The sequence below is a fragment of the Peromyscus leucopus genome, chromosome 16_21, assembly GCF_004664715.2.
Source record: "Peromyscus leucopus breed LL Stock chromosome 16_21, UCI_PerLeu_2.1, whole genome shotgun sequence".
NCBI classification, from domain to species: domain Eukaryota; kingdom Metazoa; phylum Chordata; class Mammalia; order Rodentia; family Cricetidae; genus Peromyscus; species Peromyscus leucopus.
In genome coordinates this window covers 27,305,402-27,327,855 of record NC_051084.1, presented here as the reverse complement: position 1 = coordinate 27,327,855, position 22,454 = coordinate 27,305,402, and the positions used below count along the sequence as shown (strand labels likewise).

At 42.8% G+C, this 22,454-nt stretch overlaps 1 protein-coding gene across 1 annotated transcript in view; it reads right to left on the bottom strand.

The window, feature by feature from the left end:
• The window catches only part of Arid5b (AT-rich interaction domain 5B), a 180,707-nt gene that overhangs the window by 125,104 nt on the left and 33,149 nt on the right, over positions 1-22,454 (bottom strand). The window lies entirely within an intron of this gene.

The window sequence follows — 22,454 nt, the reverse complement described above, 5'->3', positions numbered from 1 at the left end:
GAGCTGGGGGAAGCTATTTAAAGAATGGAGTACTGGATTCCATGGGCCAGATGCTCGTATAAATGTGAAACTATGTTCCCATTGCAGATGAAACTATTTTTAGTCAGTGCGCATGAAGAGCATCATTCACTTAAGCATTATGGGGTGGGATTTTAGTAAACTACAACCAGAATCTAGATGGACGTGGCCTCCCATGTTCACTCAGTGACACCAGGCCCTGCTGTGAGGACTGCCCTTCCTCTGGTCCACACTAGTAGGATCTCACCAAGTGAAAAACAGCAAAGACTTCCTTGCAAGTCAGGAAATAGCCTCTACCCTCTCTTATAGGCAAGGCTCACTTTTTCCTCCCTGGACAGATGGGGACCTAGGCACTGAAGGGCTCATTCCTGGCACACACTAGCACCGCCTAGGTGTGTGTCTGTCCATGCCGACGAGGGCCCAGCTGTGACCTCCATTTACTTGTATGTTGATTCTACAGCTTTCTTGACCCCCTACCCTACCTCCATCATGTCAATCTTTCTGCCCATTGGAATCTACTTTTGACCCCAGATTTCAAAATCAGTAAGGATGCAAATCAGAAGAAGATGTGAGGGGCACCGAGTGTGCAAAAGTAAAATGACCCTGCCTGGTGTAGATCCTAGTAGCATTTTTGACACCAGTCACAGGAGTCCTGGTGTGCAGGTTCCTGTCACTGACCATTATGAATGCTACCAAGGCTGTGGATGGCTGCACAGGCCATAGGTCATCTCTTTTCCAGTACCGTGTGCACACTGCATATTTCCCACATAGTAAGTGTGTGCAGAAGGGACTCGATAAGAGGTGACATCTCCTGAGGTCCACAATGAATGAAGACAAGGGGTAAGAAGCAGTTGTGGAATCCAACCGACACTTAACATGCATCTGTTTCCGCGGAACATTCTGGAGAACTCATAGGCTTTATGAGGAGTTTTAACTACCTTGCTCCTTATCCGAATAAGGGATGATCTGCCAAGCTGGCCTCCAGGAAGTGGCACTAACCTGGAGAGTGCCTGTCTGTCTGGCTCTTCACCTGAGGCGGGACTAGGATGTCCTGAGTGTTGGCCACAACCTTGAACTTGCCACCTCAGTGACGACCCGCTCTGGCTTATGTCAAGGCTGGTAGGCCAGTATGGACGCTGGCTTCTTTCACTGTATCCTCCATAACAGACCAGGATGTAACAAGTGGAGACAATAATGAACTCGCCAGAATAATGTTTAAGTTTTTAGATATGACTATGGGAGTCCAGTCAGCTAATCTGAGGACAAGGAGCAGAGAGTCCCAAGGCTCTGCTGGGCTGGCTACTTTCATTTCCAGAGAACTCATTGAGAACTCCAAGAACAAAGAAGGAGACAGGAAGGGATGATTTCCATTACGTTTCCTTGCTATTCATGAGGTAATCATGTCTTACACAAACAGGGAGCCACATCCAAATCCTCTCCTTGGCTCTAATGGAAAAGGGGTGCACAGTTTCTATTTTTAGCAAAATCCAGTCATCTGCTGCTCCCACCTCATGAAAACAACAAAAAACAAGGCTAGTGTTACAAATGTGTGCGTATCTCCCAAGGTTCTGCTAACATTAGAAACCACTCTAGCCTCTCTTGTGGTTTCTTGTAGTGTTACCAGATCCCCCTACTCCACCCCATGCATTTACGTACAGCCTTGGAAGTTATAATTACCAATCATTTACTCGGAGATCATAAATGGTTTTTGGCGACTTACATGGATAGCTGTAATTCAATGGATTTAGCATCCTGATCATGGGCAGGAAAAAAGTTTATTCCACTGACTTCTAATGACTTCTCTAGTGTTGGGATATCTGTGTGTATTTGTTTTTAGTCCATGGTGGCGTGCTTGGCTGAATATATTTTTCTTTTACTGGGTTAACAGAGTGGCGTACAGTCATTGAAGATGGCCTTCAGAATGCTGTCGGAGTCCAAATGTCTGGCAAATGAATCTAGACCCATTTCTCAAGCCACATGTCATGTGCAGACTACCAATGGTCTCAATCAAGCCCTAAACAAGCAGCCTAAAGAGTGCCGTGTGTGCTTGAATAATTAGTGGGAGTAGCAGGGGCCTTGAGGCGACTTCCAACAGGTCTTGTACTTTTATCAGTTACTCAACAGGACCCAATGTGAGTCTTATTTGTATTTGTGTGTGTGTGTGTGTGTGTGTGTGTGTGTGTGTGTGTGTGTGCTGCTATAAGTACCCTTGTGTCTAAATCAGTGTTTATTTCCTTTTGCTTAACTTATGCTCCACACTTAGGCACATGAGTTGTTCTAATCCAGCCAATTTTGAGAATTGAAGGTCAGCAAGTGAACCTTAGTTAGCATTTTGTGTAGAAACAAGTTATACCCAGGACTAGTGTTTACCAGGGCATGCAACAGCTGTTGACTGAGCTGAGACCAAAATACCCAAGAGAAACAGTATTAAAGGAGGGGGGATTTATCTTGGCTCCCGGTTACAGCGGCTTCAGTCCATGGTGCTCTGACCCCATGTTCAAGGGCAGAGCGTCACTATGATGGGGCCATGTAGGTGGAGAAGGGCTTCATTTTGTGGTGATCGAGAGGCAGTGTACAAGGAAGAGATCAGGAGACGAGCATAAGCTTCAAAGATTTGCCCTAGTAACATTAGATTTCCTCCCACTAGACTCTACCTACTAAAGTTTACAGAATGTTCCGAAATAACCCGCTAGCTGGCAACCAAGTGTTCTACATACGAGTCTGTGTGGAAGCAGTTCACATTAAAACCAGAGCAGGGAGTCACAGTGACTACCTTTTTACTCACTCCAAGTCGTAAACGATCGACAGTTGAGATTTTTTAGGTTTCCTAGTCCTAGATGGCAGCTGGGTATTGCCTGAGCTGTCAAAGTGCAGGTATCATGAAGGTAAGATTGCTATTTCATCATTTCAACAGTATCTAGCATCTGGTCTTTAAAGGTATACAACGACTAACCCACACAGTGTTAGATGCACAGACTCCACACCTTGGGGGTTAGTTATGCTTCCAAGCTGATAGATCCATTCAGTACAGAAGAGATTTAGCCTTCAAAGTGGGATGTTGATTGACAGGTTTGCATGTGACCTTCATTGCTATCCATAACCTAGGTTGGGCATTTGTGCACGAGGAAAGCCTCCAAGAAAATGATTGAACTATACACTAGTGGTACCCAAGGGTTATGATTTGCGTATCAAATGATGCCCCACAGGCTCCTGTGAATGAACACTTGCCTCTCACAGGTGGTGCTGTTTGAAAAGGTTATGGAACCTTTAAGAGGTGGAGTCTTGCTAGAGGAAGTACATTTTTTTTTGGGGGGGGGGCTTTGAAAATTTGTAGCCTTACCACACTCCCTGTTCTGTCTCTCTGCTTCCTGTGTGGGGAGGAAATGCAATCCCTCTGCTTCCTGCCTGCCATATTGGCCACACATTCTGGGTACCACACCTTACCTGCCTTGATGGGCCCTGTTGGAACTAAGCCCAAATCAACTCTTTCCTCCTCTCAGTTGCTTTCGTTTTGATCAAATAGTCTATCATGCCAGCAGAAATGCAACTAATACATGTCAGCTTTATGTGGTGCAGGGATACATATATTTACTTACCTTCACCATTCTTTATAGAAAATCATCTGTATTTGTTATTTATAGTAGTAATAGATAATTTCCCCTTTAAGATTGTCATTTAATGTAAAAAGAGCAGCTTCCATAAAGGAAATTAATAATAAAATGGCCAGTCACTAATATCACAAGACATTGTGAGGCTGGTTTATGCATCATGGGGCTCAGGATTTCCTAATCTAAGGCCGCAGCTTTTGATAATGCTTGTTATTCTTTTATCAAGCTCTTTGCTGAACCTGACATCGTTCTAATCACAGGGAGCTCAGTGTGTTATTAGATGCTGGTACCCCATGAAGGCAGACTTGTTTTATAGGTGACAAATCCCAAACTGCAACTTGCTGAAGGTCACGGAGGCAGAAAATGAGGAAATGGGTTCAAGTCCAAGCCTGCCAGGTTTCGGGGCTGTTACCATTACATTGTGTAGCCTCCAAGTGCAAGATTTAAATATAGCCATGCGTGCATTCCTGTACACATACCGGTAGCACCTACTTCATGGCAGACAATGTGGGCACTTACAAGGGGGCAGGAGGTGAAATGTGTTTGTGTGCGAGGGTGTTCAAGAAAGCTCAGCAGGTAAAGGCACTGGTCACAAGACCTGGTCACCTCAGCTCAATTCCTGGAACCCATGCAAAGGTGATAAGAGAAACTAATTCCACAGAGTTGTTCTTTGACCTCTGTATGGGAGCAGGAGCAGCACACACACACTCACAGTCACACACACACACACACACACACACACACACTCACAGTCACACACACACACACACACACACACTCATAGTCACACACACACACACACACACACACACACTCATACACACACCTATTCACACATTCACACACTTCCATATATTCACACACACACACACACACACACAAATACACCCTCTCACACATACACACTCACTCATATATTTCATATTTTTTGGAATTCATTTTAAAGAGAAGAGGAGGGCTGATGCCCATTCCTTTCCTTGAGAGTATTTTAATGAGAATCAATGGCAGATGGGCCCTGACAAGAGGAAAAACAAAAAAAAGAAAAGAAAGAGGGAAAGAAAGAGAAAAGATTTCTCATTACAAGCTTCAAATCATGCTCACAGGAAATGGGCCAAATTTAGAGGAAAAACAATATCCAGATCTCCCTACGTAAAAGAGAAAAGCTCACTGATGTATAAATATTTAGAGCACTGGATGTGAGATTGAGTCCTATAATAAACATATGTCCATCAGAAGAGGGAAAAGCTCTTCAAAAGAACATGTAAGTGGACCTTGGTTTATGAAACCTGATATATAAAAATTAAGCCATAGAAAATATGTGTCCATGGCAAAAGGTGCTTTGCTAAAAGGTGTTTTCAAAGGCTTGCCATGACTGTAAATCTTCTCCAAACATTCTAGACCAGTGGTTTTCAACCTTCCTAATGTTGTGACCTTTTAATACAGTTCCTCATATTGTGGTGACTCCCCACCATAAAATTAGTTTCATTGCCACTCCATATCTGTAATTTTGCTACTGTTAGGAACTGTAATGTAAACATCTGTGTTTTCTGATAGTCTTAGGTGACCCCTGGGAAAGGGTCATTCAAGCCCACAAAGGGCTCAGGGACCATAGGTTGAGAACCACTGGTCTAAAGAGCAATAGCTGACGACGCAACGTGGGCATAGCATATCCAGACCACCAGACAGTAGAGCAAATGTCACTGCCTGTCCTGGATGTTAATGTCTACCAGAAATAGAGAAGAAATGAGGGGCGGGGCGAGCCATGCCTTCCCTCCCACCTGTGTGTGAAAAACGGGAGTCCTCCTGTGTGGACCTGTCTTCCCTCCCACCATGAGTGGGCACATGTTGTCCTTGGTTTTGCTCCTGAGTGAATGATGGCTTTGTACTTTTAGGGGAAGTCAGCCCAGCAGTCCTTAGCCGAGCATACATGCACTGATTTCGGGAAGCAGCCAGTGAATGTCTTTACACTTTCTTCCAAGTTTGTGGCGGGGTGGGTGGTGGTGGTGGTGGTGGTGGTGGTGGTGGTGGTGGTGGTCAGTATTTCCTGACATTCTCTAACTTCTCCAAGTGCCAAAGTCACTCCCTAAAGGAGGCATTCACTAGGACTGGCAGGCTTCGCTGGCTGTACCCCATCCACACCTGCATGGACCACTTGGAAATTTAAAACATGAGAGACTTCAGCTGAGATGCCCCAGTGGCTTTTTGAGGGAGAGATGTAGCTGATTATTCCACAATCTTAAAAACAAAACAAAAGACACACACACTGGAAAAAAAAAAACAAAAATAAAAACTTTTGACAGACACTTTTCAGAGTCAAGCAAATGCTAAGGAAATACATACTTACACTTTCCATACAGAGTTCTGGAACCCACACTTGGAAAGGGACAACATCCCTATGAAAATCAACGTGTCAGTTTTTAATTAAGAATCCAGGATTTGGGTTATATTCCAGAAGGACATGCAGACACTTTGATCTATAGTGTTACATAGTTATAGTTTAAAGTGTGTGTGTGTGTGTGTGTGTGTATGTACATACATACATATGTACATACACATATATAATTGTGATATGGGGACAGCATGTGACTGTGAAGGTTGGGACACAAGCTTGTGGAGTCAGTTTTCTCCTTCTACCCTTAAATGGGACCCAGGGATTGAACTCCGATCATCAGGCTGGCTTCACCCTCTACGCCGTCTTGCCTGCTCTGTATGTATTTGTTTTTTGGATGACAATTATGTGCTCAATTCTGACTCCAGTATCTATACTACAGATTCTGGCCCATTCTTACTGTCTGATGTGACAGGAGTCTTATCCATCCAGAGAGTTCTGCCCAAGGTGAATCCCATGCTTTTATGACCTTCACCGCTAACACTGCCTTGGGGAGACATTGTCTTATGTGGACTGGCTTGATTAACCACACTGGTCCCATCTGCAACCATGAATAGTGCAACTAGGCAGAAAGTTGACATTTCATGAAAAAGTTCTTTCATTTGTGATTTAAATTTGCCAACTCTTTTCCTGGCTTGTAGCTATACCCTAAAAATACAATATGAAAATATTTCTGTGATAAACCAGAGACACCCAATGAAAAGATCAAAGACTTGGTGCCTTGAGGTGGAACGGATAGCCATTTGTTGCCAGAACTCACATCAGCATGAGAAATCTCATAGTTTTGCAACGACTCAAGCCCCCCAAATCCAAACGAATAAATCACAAAAGAGCCTTAAGCTAAATTATTATTACCTCAACAGCTCAGTATACTCCCAGTCTGAGATGGGAATTTCAACCAAGAGTGAACAGTATGTGTTGTCTCCGACAGTTCTTGATAGGAACCATCACGATATTTCTCAAATTGTTTTGTATTTACTTATTCTGCAGAGCAGGGTGAACTTGGGGCCATGAATGAGCTATATAATTCCTCTACCTCTTAGCTCCACCCCCAGCCCAGCATGATGTATTTAACAGAGACAGAGAAAGGTCATATTTACTAAGAAGTATAGCATTTCCATCTGGAACGATAAGGCTGACCTGAGCCTCAGCCCTTTCAATAAAATCCAAGTCAGAAATGACCATGACATCCTCCATCTATAGCCACAGCCTGACACAGAAAGGATGCACAGGATGTGGAAGTCCTATTCATTAAACAGAGACTACTACAAAGATATGGCTTGGGATTCCTGCTCTAAGCATTGATAAATTTGCTTACTCGGTATAGCATGCTTTTTAGACTCTTCTTTCACGATCCTAGTGTGACTAAAGGCTATCTTAAAATTCTATCTGTCAGCTGTGGTCCACCAGGAGCCTCTTCCCCCAGAAAAGAGACTGATGCCCAAGCCTCATAAAATGCTGTTTCTGCTTCAAAATAAAAGACTGGGCTAAAACATCATGCCTGGACAAATCTCTATAGTACAGTCCTAGAACTTTCCCCTAACGCCATCAAAAGTCAAAAAGGTCAAACTGGCTGGAATAATACATTTAGTAGAACCAATATATAAAATTATTTCAGCATGTGATCTATATAGAATTATTATCGAGATAATTTTTTAGGCTGTGTTTTTGGAATTTGGGGTATGGGAATGGAATATACGAATTTTTCATTGATGGCATATCCAATCTGTGTGCTAAACTTTCAACAGGTAGAAGGATAGGTAGGCTCACTGAGGTATAAAGTTACAAATAACATATAACACATATGTTACATATAACAACAACAACAACAAAAATAGGCTGTTCTAGCTTTTAATTTAAAATTAAAAGGAAGTCAGGCATAGCAGCAGCACACACTATCATCCCAGTCCTTGGAAGATGGAAGTAGGAGGGTCAGGGGTTCAAGGTCATCTTAGCTACTGGGTGTATTCAAGGCCAGCCTGGGCTACAAAAACAAAATCATGTCTCAAGAAAATAAGTGCATTTTACATGAATTAAATAAAAATCACTGAGATGCTGTGCTTTCTGTAACCCCTTTTCATGACCACAGGCACAGCATTCCTGGAGCTCCAAAAGTGACTGGGGCTGGTGGGTCCACAGTGGTCACTGAACGTGAGACTCCTGTCCAACACTCAAAGAAAGCTACAAAATGATGTACAGACACAAGATTCCTCCTCTAACCAACTCCAAAGCAGTGGCCACCACTCATGATCAGCACGCTGCTTCCGGAAGTGGAAACCAAAACAGAGAGGAAGAAGGTGGTGGGGTTTGGTTTTGTTTCGTTTCGGTTTCTTCTACACAGTGCTCACTTTTTTTTTTTTCTTTTTCACACGTGGGGTAAAATGTAAAAGTAAGGGAAAAACAGATTGAAGTTAGTTGTGTTTTCTTTCACTTTGCTGGGACCATTTCACTATGTAGCTCAGGATAGCCCGGAATGGAGATTTTCCTTCTGTCTCAATCTCATTGGGGCAATCTCCTGCCACCTCCCCCTCTCTATCTTTTCATTAAATAGAGACTAGAGCAGTTGCAGTTTAACAATGACGGGGTAGCTCCTTAGATAAAGGCCACCAGGAAGTACTGAGGGACGGGGGCTGATGGAGTGTGTGTGTGTGTGTGTGTGTGTGTGTGTGTGTGTGTGTGTGTGTATGTGTGCGAGTGTGTGTGTATGTGTGCGTATATATACGTGTGTGTGTGTGTGTGTATATGTGTGTGTGTATATATATGTATGTGTATATATGTGTGTGTGTGTATATGTGTGTGTGTATATGTGTGTGTGTATATATATGTATGTGTATATATGTGTGTGTGTATATGTGTGTGTGTATATATATATATGTATGTGTATATATATGTGTGTGTGTATATATGTGTGTGTATATATATGTGTGTGTATGTGTGTGTGTATATATATATACGTGTGTGTATGTGCATGTGTGTGTATGTATACATATGTGTGTGTATGTGTGTATGTATACATATGTGTGTATATGTATATATATTATTACGTCTCTGGGATATATATATATATATATCCCAGGAGGTAAAAGTGAGGATGCAGAGACCACGCAATGAAAAAGGCTGAATTATTTCCAGACATCTGAAATAGTATCAAGAGCAGGGGATATGTGATCTGTTCTGTGTGAAATCGTTACAAGAACAGAAGCAGGGACAATATTAGCCAGTGAACACTGCAGCTTATCCAGGCATTCAAATTTAATTTATGAAAAGTAAGATTTTTTTTTTTATAAAATGTTGGACCAAAGATAGAATTGGGTTCTTTTTACAAAGTAATAAACTTCCAGTCATTGAAAATAATAAAATGTCAACTAGTAGGGATTTCTGCGGGGGGGGGGGGGGGCATGTAAGGCGTCGTAATTAGAATCTTATAGCTAGGAAAGCTGTGGTTCATTTCAACCCTGAGACTTTAAGACCCTCTAATAGTCATCATTATCCTAAATGCATATCTGAGACATTATGAACCTTAACATCCAATTCTACTTCTTCCAAGAACATTGGAGGACCGCCCTACTGCCTTGAAGTAAGACACATGGGCACAAACTACATCACTTCGTGAATCAAGTGGGAGTGGGAATGATGCCAGTTACTGCACACAGTTTTTGAGAGCCAACATTTCATTGGTAGCCCTCAACCCTCCCCTGTCTTTCACTCATCCTAATTGAGCACGGAATCACATGTTGCCATCGTGGCCCCCTGCGGAGACACTGCAGAGAAAGTCTATTCTGGAGAATTCTGAATCCAAGGATGAACCGCACCTAAGCAAGACACAGGACTCTATTGTGTGATGCCCTTAAAATGTTGAGGTGCTTGATACCACGGCCCCATATGTGTTATTCTATAACACACAAAGAGAGTTCTTGCTCATCCCCTCCAATTTAAACAACACCCCAAAACGTGGCCAAGTTGGCACGATTTGCTTTCTTTCGGAACCATTAAGACACCTCAAGGATGCTTGATTTCCAGCTGGGGCGGTCCCTTTCCTCAAGCCCACAAGCTTATTCACACAGTGATCCTTACAAGGAATGACCCGCTAAACTCCAGGAACTGTCTGTTTGCTCTCAGGAAAACACCAGAGGAGGCCAGTGATACATGTGTACTAGTCAGGGTCCTTTTCAAAGTACACTCCGAGTTCCCAGCGGCTAAAGTTCTGACCAGGTAGGATCCACTTATGATCAAAGAGAGGTCAGAGGAAGGGCAAGGCAGCCGGCTTGCAGGACAACACCTACTTAGGTGAATTTGAGAATCGGAAGATTAAAATCATATTCCACCGCACTTCAAAAGGACTCTCAAGGCTTGCTGTGGCCCTTAGAGAATGGGGGTGGGGTGGGGGGAGGCTGGCTCACACAGTCCTGAGTCCACCTCAATGCCTCTTAATAGATAACTTGGTGTCTGTGAGTTAAGAATTAAACCACTCGCTGCTGTTACCTATTAATACATCTTCACATTCTTTTTACTCACATCCTTCTTCTGGGCTTGGGGAGAGAGGAGGAGGAGGAGGAGAAGACAGCAGTTTAGAAGGGTTTTTTTTTTTTTTCCTTGAAGGAACTACAAAAAGAACCTGCTGTCGTTAGCTAAGAGCACCCACTGTGTGCTGGTGCCCGCCACACGTGGTCTGATCGGCTCCTCCCTCCCCAGTCCCATGACACAGGTATTGTTGTCCTTGCTTTACAGATAAGCAATCAAGGAGGCACACTTGAAATGTCGGGGCCGTGTAGTGTAGGGAACAATGGAAGCCGCACAAGTCTGTCTTTTAAGTCTGCTACAGGGAGGGGCCGGGCAGGGCCGGGGAGAGGGCTCACACAGTTCTCGGAAAGAAGCTACTTTGGGTCCACTCATTCTTCCAAATCTTTGATTGAAAACACTGATATCAAACAATGGGAACGAAGTGAACATTATCAATTTTAAAAATAACAGAAGGAGAAAGGCTGAAAAGAAAGCCACACAGAGGCTCGCACATGTGAAAAGCCTGTATTTATACACACAGCCATCACGTGATGGGTAATTAACCAGGTAACCATAGGTTGTTTTTTTTTTTCCACTAGAAAAGTATATGTTTCGTCATGCTTTGAACTCTCCCTTATTATCAGCACGACTATGAAAACAATGTTTTATTTCTTATGGAGAGAATAGGCCAGGCCCAGAGCTTTGTTTCTACAGGGCCTAATAGAATGCTGTCTTTGTGAGCCAAAGGAGTAGACTGGATTGGTGGAAGGTGGGGCCTGTGTTCCTCAACGATTAGCAAGTCACCATTTTAAAGGAGCTGAGAATTACAACAGAGCAGTTACCTAGAAAAAGAAGCATTAGATGTGGCGCTAAAGCCACCTCCTTAATAACCTGTCACCTAGAGAGAAAATAAATATATAAAAAGGCAGATTACAAACCAGCTGATAATAAAAAAAGATAAGGCAGAGCAAGTCCTGTCTGGACTTGTTTACTTCCCTAAACGTTTTTGTCTCTGCTGTAAATCTGTAGCAGGATAAATATTTCCTTGAGGAAGAGAAACATTAACAAGTGCCAGTATTAATATGGAACATTTGTGGCATACTCACACATTCACACACACACACACTCACACATACACGTATTCACACTCACACACATACCCATGCACACACTCACACACACATACAAACACATTCACACACACACACTCACACTCCCTTTCATGCCACTACCAGTGTTCAAATAGCTTCGGTCCTGTATAAAAAATCTCACTCAGAAAGTCTTTCCAGAATGAGTGGCAGATACTTGATTACTAATTAGCCTCCCTTCCCCAAAAGCTCACAGCTAAATACCCGGATGAGACAACCCCTCCACTACAAGGTGTGTCAGGAAGCACCAGAACGAAATCAAATCAACCTTTGAATGGACAGAGAAGACTCAGGTGGACTGAGAGGAGATTTCAGGAGACTGATTATAAAAGCCAAATGTTTGCTCAGCCTGCTAGATAGAGCTTTGAAGTCAGAGTCCAACCTTGTGGAGCTCAGATTGTTCCCGGAAGATAAGACAGAAGGACCGGCGTACACTTAGGTGCTCAGCAAGGTGGTAGAGACACTCTGTGTGATAAGAACTCAACCAGGTGAGGCAAATCCCATGCACTCAATGACTAAGGGCTTCAGGAGCAAGGAGAAGTCTCCTACGTACAGCTCTTGAAAGGGGCATTCCTCCAGCAGGAAGACAGAAGAGAGTCCAAAGCACACTGGCGAATTTGGGAGGCTGGGGAGTTGTCAGGTCCATGCAGAAGAAGTTTACACAGGCAGGGACAGGGTTAGATAAGGAAAAAAAAAAAAAAAAAAGCACAGGCTGGCTTAACAGCCCGGGTGCACTCCGAGACAGCGAGTCTTCCCCTCTGCAAATGTATAAACAGGCAGGGATGAGCACGGCTCCGAGAATTTGCCTGAGCCGGCGAGAACCGGAATCCATTGAGAAGTCCAACAATAATTAGTCAAACTATGAAACACCTCAACAGAGAAACATTCCCCGGCCAGATAAAAATGCATTACAACACAGAGACATGGTCACATGATTCTCTACAAAATTGGGTAGGGGGACAGGCTCCCAAACAGTACATTTTATTGTGTGCGTGTGGGGGGGGGAGGTGTGTGGTTCCCTAAGTACAAACCCTTGCCTATCCACACAGAAGCACACATGTAAAGGCCAGCGGACTTACCTCTATGGGGGAAGAAAATCAGCAATCATATTTCTGCTTCCTTGTTTTCCTACTTAATTTACATCTTCCCAAAATGAACACAGAAACAACAAATTCAAATTATTATTATTTTTTAAGAGAGATGAAGACTTGAATTAGACCATTCACTGGAGGTTTGCCTGTAACATTTGCATCTTATGCAGTAGGTGTGGAGTCATCAAGGAAAGAGGGTAGCTACAAATGGTATTGACAGTGGTTCAGAAATATTTTTTAAAAGTACAGCATAAATTATTAAAGATATAAGCAAAGGAGGAGACCCAAAGAAAGAACATTTTAGATAAGGCACAGCCCAGGGATTCTGAGGAATAAAAGAACTTAGTACTCCACAGAAACATGGTATGAACAAAAGCATCCCGAGCAAGGTGCTGGGGAGAGCTCGTACACACAATCCTGTTTGCTCAGCCCCTCTGTGCATGGAGCACTTTGCAAAGCCTTTGAAAATCCACTTCTGCTCCAACCTGCCCTAGATAAATATATTTATTAAGATGGGCTAAGAGCCCAAATTTCAGCTTTCCATTGCAGTGACCTGCGTGAACCAGAGCCTTAAACACATAATGTCAGAGGAGGGAAGGGAAGGGAATCTTTGACATTTAGAGAAACTAATGTTTTGCAATCAAAGCTCCCATTTAAGGCACTCTGGAAGATAAACGCGCTGTTTAGAGGAATGGATGTCAATATTAAGACTAAATGTTGAGATCAAGTAAGGGGCTCATGTCAGTTCACCTGTAGGACATATATGTTTTGCATTCTAAGGTGTCAAGGGCTGTAAGGGCGTCTATTGTGGGTAATCATACTGTGGCTAGACATGAGAGACTGAAGGACAACAGACAGAATCGTAATGACTTGAGAGACACATCACAGACTGGAACTAAAGGGGCGATACTGAGCTAAACCTCTAAAAATGTACCTGAAGAAGGGTCAGGGATGCATTTTTTTTTTTTTTAGAGATGTTTAACAGATTTAGCATGTTTAACAGATTAGATCATGGATTGAATATGAACTGCCTCACAGGGCATCATGTCTTTAATGCTTGGTCCTCAACCAGTGGCAATATCTTAGGAGGTTGTGGGCATTTTAAGGGGTGCAGCTGAGCTAGAGGAAGTAGATCACTGAGGGGACACATCCTCAAAGTTTACTGTCTTTGGGCACTTCTTGACTGACTTTCTGTTTCCTACTTGGCTGTGATGTCTTTGCCAAAGGTGTGGACTGAGGACAGACCTGACCCCTGAAGCGATGAATCGGATCCATCTTTCTTCCCTTACATTTTGTCCTAGAGACAAGAAAGTCACTAAAATGCTGTCACCAAAGGCATCTTGGAGTCCCTGCTCCTGGTTTCGAGGTTTGTCCATGACCCTGGAAATGCATGAGCTTCTGTGAAGCCAAGAGATTTCCCTAACAGACTCAAAGTATGTTGACGAGACGAAAGGAATCCATGAGCTGGGACTTGGATGACAACTGAATCATTCTTCGTCTTCCATTATCTTCCCGTCAGATGGCAATCCCACAGACCGTCATTGTGAAACGAACATGTCTCACTAATGAAGCCAGCGCAAAAGTAGGAGGTGGTTTCCTCCCTGATCGTGGACTTATGGTAGAAAGAGCCATAAAGCTTGTGATCCATGAAAGGGTGCCCGTGAAAATGAAAACCCTGAAACACCAACAAGGTGTAGAGACCAAGGGCAAAGATGAGGACACCGGAAGCCCAGGAGGATGGTGCGAACTTAACTGCCACACTTGATAGGATGGAGCGGTCTCCCAGACATCACTGACTTTGTCAGAGTCTGTGAACAAGACAGGCATCAGGCTGGCCTTCACACATGGATCCTCACTGAGGCTAAACCCAGTCTGTCCAGGTTACACCTCACATGTTTTTGGTGTGCCATCACTGGGACTCCAGCCACTGAAAGGCACGGCCTCCCTGGCAGCGTTTCTCAAAAGGCATATTCACGATTCATAAATCATGATGTTCATTACGTATAGCCTGCCCTTGGTATTACATAGAGAGGAGTCAAATCAAAAACAGAAAAGTAAACCTGAGGAGGGGGTGGTGGTGAAATAACATTCCTCCTTTTCCCAGAAGTCTAGAAAAGCCAAGCCTGTGAAGAGCCATGGGAGAGTCTAAGCCTCACTGGGGTTACATCACATCTGGAGGCAGCGGGGCATAGGCAGCTGTTGGAAATCTGGCTCTATGCGATGACTGGACGGTGGTCTCTCTATCCCTGGAAGCCACATCGACTCTGGGCTGTAGGATTCTTAGCAAAACAGTACCTTACAATATAAATGAATAAACCACTGCAATACAAACACTCAAGATGCATCCTACGAGGAATAACCAGGATGGTAAGGGAACTTGAAAACCACATCCGGGGAAAGAGTTGAAAACATCGGGGTTGTTTAGCTAAATAAAATCAGAACAGAAGACAGTCACAAGGGAAGCAAGGAAGCAATTCTAACTGGACTGATGTCCACCAAGGTCCCTTCCGTCCCAACAATTTTACAAAGAACTCCAAAAAAACAATACAAGCAAACAACAACAAACCAAAAAAAAAAAAAAAACAAAACAAAAAAACAACCAAACCCCCAAAAAACAAGAAACACATTCCTTGAACTTCTAATGTTACCTTTTTCTGCTTCTCAAACTATGAAATTCCTAGGTTCTATGACTTTCTCTCTGGTCAACTAATTGTCCATATTCAAAGGTTGTATCAATGTAGAACATTGTGGGCACTTTCCAGGCCTGTGGGAACTCCAAATGAAAGGGTCTTGGATAGGAATATGCTGTATGTGGGGTGGCAGTGTGTGGTGAGCAGTGTCAACCAATGCCTGTCAATCAACTAAGACACTGTGAGGCTCCGCAAAGACTTCCTTCCACTACTAACAGCCGGGGTCAGGACACAAAGATGCATATTTCTAGTTGGAAAACTTTTTACTGGTCCTTTCCATCATGACTTCAGGGCAATTTCAACCATTTAATGAGATAGTCACGTCAGATTTTTACTTTCAAATAACCTAGCTTGTAGGTTCTGATTCTTAGGTAGTATTCTGACACTCTGGATGCCTGAGTTATAGACTTATGGATGCTTGAATACTCTCATTTAAAAAATCATTTATTATTATAAGTGTAAGCAGAAGACAATTTGTGTTCCAGGGACTGAACTCAGTTTATCAGGCATGGCAGCAGCCCCGCTTACTTGCTGAACTATCTTACCAGTCCTTTCTTTTTCTTTCTTGAGACAGAATCTTCCTATACAGCACGCAGCTCAGCCTGCTTTTGAGTTGACTCTAAGTCCAGGCTGGGCTTGAACTCATGACCTTCCTGCCTTAACCTAAAGGGTTTCTGGGTTACCACTTTCCGATGTCAAGAAGCAACTCCTGGAGGAGCCATGTGGATACTGGAGCGGCATGCTTCCCTGGGATTAAAGGTGCTGTGATCAGATTCTGCAGAGAATCACACTGAACACGGAACGCTGTCAGAGGACCTCATAAGAGAATCCCTCAGAAGGAGCTTTCTAGTTTGAAAGTAAGGACATTATAAAGGCCAAGGTCTTTAGAGTGGTTCTGTGTGTGTGTGTGTGTGTGTGTGTGTGTGTGTGTGTGTGAGAGAGAGAGAGAGAGAGAGAGAGAGAGAGAGAGAGAGAGAGAGAGAGAGAGAGAGGGAGAGAGATGGAGGGGCTTCTCAAATTATTCACAAATAGAATATTGCAAACATACATCATCTGAGAAAATTCTCAAGTTTCAGTTGGAAACAGTTCAAGCCAAGCAACTGAGGATACAGCACATTCAGCAAGCATTTTCAGAAGAGCCCTCACTACATGAAAAGGGAGGGAGAGTGGAGAGAGGGGAAGGAGGGAGGGAGGCTGTTCTTAATGAGAAGCCTCCGATCTTAGTGCGTTGATTAGCTCACGGATGTAATGTGTTTCTAATGAGAAACGTCCATGCTCTCTCTTTACAGCAAAGAGTAACAGGTCTTCGCCTTGGCTACTCCAGGAAGCCACATGACACCTACTCCACACTCAGAGGCAATTACAAACAGCCATCTGTAATATCAGGCCTTCAGAATTTCTAAGCGACAACTCTAGTCGGGTTTTTAACAAAGAACTTGAGAGGTTCCTTATACTGCTGGCCAGGCATGGCTCAGCTTGTTTTCATAGAATTTTCAGGAGAAAAAAGTTGTGTAATTTACAATATGAAAGATAGCATACATGTGTAGCATATCTCAATTATGCATTATATATTACTCTGTGTAATATTATCAGCTTAAACATGTAAATAATACATTTATTAATCATACAGTATATTACATGGATAGGTTTGTGACTAGATTAAAAGATAAGCAGGAACTTTATATTACATATATTTATATATGGTTTATATATAATATAAAGAAAGACTTGAGTGAGTCTTTTATTGGGTGAGGCGGTGTGGACAGAAACCGTGATCCAAGTCCAGAGAAACATCAGGACCAAACCATGGCACTAACATGGTCCCACACAGCTCCTGACCACACACAACTTGCACCAGATTATGCTAATATAAGAATAATAACTTATATTTCAATGTCACAAATGCTCCTGAGGATCCCAACTGGTCTGTCTTCAGTTGGGCTCCTCAAAATCCAGAGTCATAAAGCACTGCATATATTATCCTTCCTTTGAAAAACAAAGACCCTAAAGGCATGAGCATGAAGTGACTTCAGGGGTTCTCCAGAGAGCAAGAGATCTAGAGTAGAGGCATCCTCCTCCTCCTCCAAGTCCATCCACTGTACCATCTCCTACCCAACATGCGGAGGAAGCTGCTGCTGGGGTAGGGGAAGGGGAGGCCACTCCCCGCTTGATGGGATGTAAAATCAGACAGTTAGCCAGCATTAAATTCAGGCAGGTCACACACACACACACACACACACACACACACACACACACACACACACACATTCTCTCTCTTTCTCCTGAATTTGTTCAGCCTCCTCTCTTTTTAATTTTTTTCTTCTAAAGAACTTAGAGATGAGACCATTCATAACTGCCCATCCACAGACAGTTAGTGGTGTGGTAATTGACATTGACTCTGTTGAAAAGGGGGGGAAAAAGAAAATGCTGTTTTAATAACCTTGGCCTAAAACACATTTTGCTGTATGCCTCAAAGGATTTCAATAAAAAAAATCAACCTGTACAGACATATTTTCTTGGCTTAAACAACAATCCAAAGCATATAAATGTAGTCCAACTATAACGACATATTTATGGGCCAATAAAGCTTACACTGCGGCTTTCATACCTCACTTAAAGGAACTCTGTGAGAAACAGTGTTATATAAAATAATTTGATTTTTTTTTTCGAACTATAGCCCAAGGAATAAAAAATGCAAGTTTGCTATGTTTAACTGATAGTATTTATACTCCTAAGTGGCTAAGATTTTTGTAAAATGAAATAATTCTTCATTGGACTACCCCTAACTGCCATACCAAATATGGGTATCGGGTCCACTTTATTACAAAGCTAAGTACTGTAATTCTAAAGACAAAAATAAATAACTAGAGGCTTGTGTAGTGAATGATTTAATCAGTCTGATTCTTCTGGAAGAACAGGTTTTTGTGTTTGTTATGCTTATGAATAACACATTCCTTAACCCTTCTGTTTTTACATGGCTATTTTTCTTCACTTAAAAAAAAAGAAAATTCAGTATGAAATGGCCTGAAAGAGTAACCCCCACTCCAGGAAAGCCCCACTTGGTGTTGGTTTCATGCGGAACTTTCTTTTCGAGGGACAAAGCAGAGGGGTGGGCGGAGGGATGTGCTGCATCACATCTCAGAAGTGTTTATTGTTTTAATGATTAGCTTGTTCACTCTCTGAATCTCTAGCTGTTGCCAGCACTCATTTAGAGTCTTAAATGAAAACTCTGGAAGGTTTTAAAAAACAAACAGAACACCCTCAAGGGGAGAGGTGATTTCAAGAAAGAAAAAAAAAAAATAACAAAAAACCGACAGGGTGGTGACTGCAGCTGGCGTTAGCCATTGGGAGCCACCGCCGGGCAGCGTTTTTTCTGTGTACAGCGTGAATCTGTTGCCAGACACACATTTGTGTTGTTTTGTTTTGTTCCTTGACTAGTCACAGGGAGACAGGAAATGACACACACCGGGATGGGAGGGAACTGACTAACACTGAAGGAGACGAGTTCTTTCATTTCATTGGCTTTTTTTTTATTGTAAAAATCTGTCTTTAAGAGTCAACCTATTTCTTTCGTTATTATTGGTGTTTTTACCAGGCTAGGGGAACTGGGCTTTTAAAATCTAGGACACTGAAAGTTTGTCTTTATCCACAAAAAGGTGAGTTTTCCATTCTTTGCTCACTTCCGGGCTAGGAAGGGGGGAGGGTCCTTAAGCAATCTCAAAGTTCATCTTTCTTTGATGAGGACAATGAGGAAGGCCCTACAGAAGGAAGGGCCTATGAAGGAAGCTGAGAGCTGCCACTAACAATGTGGTTGGGGGTGGTTTTGGTGTGGCACAGGGAGAGAGACAGACAGAGACAGACAGAGACAGAGAAACAGACAGAGATAGAGAAACAGAGAGATAGAGACAGAGAGACAGTGACATACAGAGACAGACAGAGAGACAGAGACAGACAGAGACCACTGAGGTAGAAAGAAAGGCCAGCAAATTTTTTGATGTGACATCCAGAGAAAGGAAGAGGCTGAGGAGAAAGTCACCAGGACAGGCCTGTGCCTGGCCAAGGACACCCGCTGCATTCCTGGTCTAAAAGTCCCCAGTCGAAATCCCAACAATGTGGACTCACAAACTTCAGATCAGAGAGATAATGGAAACTCGTTACATTAAGGAAAGTTTGTGTTTCTCTTTGCACATTATTACAACACAGTGTGCATTCCAATTACGAAAGCTATTTGTCTCGAATTCCCCACAGTTCATACCAGCCCAGCAGAATTTCAAGGCCCTGAATTCTATCCTTAAAGGGGTACTTTATAGTTACAAATATAAAAGGTATGTAGTCTTTCTTGTCTCCCAGAGGGTCTGTCAATCAAGCTTCTGTTGCGTATCTCCCTTCCCAAGTAATAATCTCAGAAATGGGTCCCAAATCTATCTCTCTCTCTCTCTCTCTCTCTCTCTCTCTCTCTCTCTCTCTCTCTCTCTCTCTCTCTCCCTCCCTCCCTCCCTCCCTCTCCCCCCTCTCTCTCTCACACACACACAGCCCAAATCATCTGGGAAGTCCTTTATCAGTCCACATGTTTTGGCTTCACCTCAGTCCCACCGAGACAACTGTAGGGCAGCTAGACCGCCATTAACTGGGTTCTCCTTAGTAAATCTAAAATGCAATTCAGTTCCAAAGCCGCTAGTCTACATTTTCAAGACCAAATCACCAGCAAGTGCTTTGAATATTTAGACAAACTCACTTCTTCTGGAACCAACTGGGGGTGGGGGGACATAGATTATTGACATTTTCCTTTTTTTAGAATCCAAGATTCTCAAACTGTCTTAAGATGGAGTTAAGAAATTGAGCTTCTTCTTGTGCTCATTAATAAACTATCCCTTCGAAAACCACAACAACTCTGCTATAAATACTCTTGTTTACATGTGTGACTTCAAGCTTAACCATCTACATAGCCTGTTCTCCCCCATGGGTTTCCTGTTTAGCGTTTTTATTAGTAACACTATATTTTATAACTCAAAGGGGGAAAAAAAGGATCAAACAAAGAAAGGGTTTAATGTTAAGGAAAAAACAAGGGAATGGAGATACAATGGGGATCACACATTAAGAAGTCAACGCAGCAGATTCGTTATTATTCAACCTTCTCACACGTCATAAAAGTAGTCAGGCTGTGTTGATAAAACTGGGGCTGTTAGCTGTAAATATGTAAAGATGACTTAAAAAATTCCTTGGCCTAGAGGAAAGAACGCTAGCTTAATAATTTTTCTCTAATTGTTCACACGACAACTTGGCTGCGGGTCTGAAATGTTACCATCCGACGCCTATCAAAAAGCTGCCCGGGACCCGTTGGTACTGAACTGCAGGATGGTCTTCCCGATATTGCTCAAACAGCACAGTTTACCACAAACCAGAGTCACATGAAAGAGAGTCAGTTCCCTGGTGCTATCCAACCTCTCTGTGTCAGTTAAAAGAAACCATCAAGGTTTCTTGTAAAAGCTAAGTTCTAGGTTTAAAAAAAAAAAGAAAGAAAGAAAGAAAGAAAACCAGGAAGTTGTCACATTAAGGCATAAACCAAAGCCCTGAAAATCAGCATTATGCTAGAATGAAAGAAAAAGATGCCTCGATATGTCAAAAGTGAAGTTCCTGTTTGTGAAAAGAGGAAATAACTAGTCTAAAACAGAGGTCAGTCGCTTTGGTCTTGAGTAACACTAGAGGAGTCGGGCAGTGAGGGCCACTGAGGGTACAAATAAGTCAAAACAAAGAGTGGACATAGTGTCACCATCACGGGAGGAGCGGTTGCTGAGGCAGGAGAATTCCTTCACCATGTGAGACCGTTCATGTCCCTATTTTCCACATGGGAGGACAGACGGTTACTCCTTAACATGTTTATCTAAGGCCACAGAGCTGAGGGGCAGAGTTGATAGCCAGATAGGGCCAGGACACTCCAAAGCTGGAGAAAGAATCTTTCTAGAGTCCAAACTCTCCTTTGTGGGGGATGAGGAAGAGGGATTAAGCTCACAGCTGATGGACAGAAGCTCAAGGACGACTATCCCAGCAGTTTCTACCTTGTTCTATTGCCCCACAGCCAGTGAATCACCATTTTGCCTCGTATTGCTTCATACCTGAAATTCTGACTTGGTATTCCTAGATGTCGTACTATCCACCTACAGCCAATATTTCAAGTCTCCATTAATTCAATATTAGGCCTAATTAAGTCTTAGATAAAACTTTATTTGAGGCCACGTGCTCTGTCACCCAATAAAGGGGATCACATAAAGGAGACCCTATAATAGAACAGGCCATGCACAGCCCTTCCCACCCAGGCATTTCCAAATTCATAGTCTTGGACTCCATTAGAGTAAAGCAAATTATATAAACATATATAATACAGCTACATATAACTTCTAATAAAAATTATATACCATAATGTTATGTGATACATAAGTTTATAAGATATAATTCTTTGTGTGTGTATTTATAGGTACACAGTGTGTTTCACTGTGTTTGTGTGTACATATGTCTGCCTGGGGAGGTTAAAAGACAACATCCTGTATTGTGCGCCTCAGAAGCCATCCATCTTGCCTTTTTTTTTTTTTTTGAGACAGAGTCATTTCTTGGCTTGGAACTCATCTATGTGGTGAGACAGGGTGGTCCCAGGGGTCCTCTGGTCTCTGAATTCCCCAGTGCTGGGACTACACGCATGGACCATTGTGCCTGGCTTTGTAATACAGATCCTGGAGATCAAACTCAGGTACTCATGTTTATAAGGCTGGCATTTTCCTATCTGATCCATCTCTCTAGGCCCTAATATTTAATTTATACATAATCTAAAGATTTATGTAGTTTATACATAATTTAAAGATTAATTTTTATTATTTCTCTAAGTGTGTGTGTGTGTGTGTGTGTGTGTGCTAGTGTACATGTGTATATCATGTGAACATGAGTGCAGGTACCCTCAGAGGCCAGAGGCATCTGATCCCCCTCAAGCTGAAGTGTCCGAGGGGTGTGAGCTGCCCAGT